The following is a 2,379-nucleotide window of genomic DNA, read 5'->3' on the forward strand; positions in this document are numbered from 1 at the left end:
AGAACAACCCAAAGTAGAAAATTCAAGCTCACAATACAAATAGATTGTGAGTCCAAGTGAGGCCCAATAACCTCGCTTTGGCACGCACAATAGTTATTTTAGAAGTGAGAATAATTTTATATCATAACACACTCAACTTGGCTATGTATTTTTGTTTACCAATTTTTTGAGTAATTAATTATTATAAATTCTACTATAACTGATGGCTTTAATCTCATTTTAATTTTGATTTGTTATAAATTTTTGAGACAAATTTTCTCTATTTTGGAAATTAAGGAAACTAGTCGCTAACCCGTGCGATGCACGGGAAAACTATTAGAAAATAATAAAGCATGCATATATTAAAAGACAATTTAAGTTCATGTGTGCTTGCAAGGGATACATACCTAAATAGTTTTTGCGGTAGAAATAAAAGCCTTATCTTTGAGATAAAGAACTGATGTAAACAAACTAACCTTACATAAAACAAATTAAAAAAAAAAAAAAAAAAACATAAAACTGATGTCACAGGAAATTCAGCCACATAGTAGTAATATATAAATCTCTTAAAACCTAAACCTAAACCTAAACCTAAACGTAAGGACTAAATATTTATGTGCCTTCTCTTGCTTTCCTGATGTATTTGGTTAAAAATATAAAACTGATGTCACGGGAAATTTAGCCACATAGTAGTAATATATAAATCTCTTAAAACCTAAACCTAAACCTAAACGTAAGGACTAAATATATAAACAAACTAACCTTACAAAAGCTGAACTTTATAAGCTAAAATCTATACCGTGAGTTGTAGATCTTGAATGCTATACCATGCGTTTAGGGCTTCCTACATCTGGAGAGAGAGAGAGAGTTTGCAGAAACCAAAGAAAATCTCTCTATAGCTTAAGAAAAACAATATAATAAAATCAAAGAGATAAAATTTACAGAGGACAAAATATTATAGATAATTTAAAAGAATTTTGGTTTAATTCTTGAACACCGCAACTCCATAAAATTCATACTAATAATAATATTTTATGATAGCGCAGTTAGAATTTTGGTTTAATTCTTGAACACTGAATTGGAAATTGATTATATGAGTATTCAATGGTGAACAAAGTACTATGTATTAATTAATATATAAACAAAACTAACCTTACAAAAGCTGAACTTTATAAGCTAAAACCTATACTGTGAGTTGTAGATCTTGAATGCTATACCGTGCGTTTAGGGCTTCCTACATCTGGAGAGAGAGAGAGTTTGCAGAAATCAAAGAAAATCTCTCTATAGCTTAAGAAACACAATATAATAAAATCAAAGAGATAAAATTTTCAGAAGACAAAATATTATAGATAATTTAAAAGAATTTTGGTTTAATTCTTGAACACCGCAACTCCATAAAATTCATACTAATAATAATATTTTATGATAGCGCAGTTAGAATTTTGGTTTAATTCTTGAACACTGAATTGGAAATTGATTATATGAGTATTCAATGGTGAACAAAGTACTATGTATTAATTAATATATAAACAAAACTAACCTTACAAAAGCTTAACTTTATAAGCTAAAATCTATACCGTGCATTGTAGATCTTGAATGCTTTAGGGCTTCCTACATCTGGAGAGAGAGAGAGTTTGCAGAAACCGTGGCTTTATATTTCTTAACTTGAGAGAGGGGTAAGGTTGCTAGGGTTTTGAGGAGTTATAATTTTTATTTATTTTTTATTTTTTAAATATTGTGCTGACGTGGAAAATTGTGGTGCCAGCAATATTTTTTAAATATTGTGCTGACATGGAAAATTGTGGTGACAGCAAAGGCTTCGGTTTTATATATATATATATATAGATATATAGATTAGATATGGTTTGTTATACATTAGAATCTTTCGTAATGACAAGTGGCATATCTAATGTTTCTTAGATCTGCCAATTGAAATCATTAACGCATACTTGACCCAATGTAATGTTTGGCTCTAATTAAACATAACCTAACTCTAATAAACTTCTTAACAAAGTTAACTTATAAGGAAAAAAGAAAAAATCCAGTCCGTGAGTTTGTCAGAATTATAGAAAATCTTTAATTCTTTTCCCTTTAAAGAAAACCTATATCATCCGTTATACCATTTTCAATCAATTTGGTCCGCCATTTTCAATTAATTTGGTTCTCTGTGGTATGCCTTTGATGTGATATACATTACGATGACATAGCTTTGAGGTTTTTGGTTTATTTTATTTTTTTTAACATTACTATACTCTAAAATTACAAAATATATCACATCACCTTAATCTCATTACATTTCTAAATAATGTAATGTTGTATTCTTGTATTGAGATTACATTAATGTAAAATTACAATAATGTAATTAATATTACAATGTAATTTAACATCACGGCAAACCAA

This window comes from Quercus lobata, chromosome 5, assembly GCF_001633185.2.
Source record: "Quercus lobata isolate SW786 chromosome 5, ValleyOak3.0 Primary Assembly, whole genome shotgun sequence".
Lineage (NCBI taxonomy): Eukaryota > Viridiplantae > Streptophyta > Magnoliopsida > Fagales > Fagaceae > Quercus > Quercus lobata.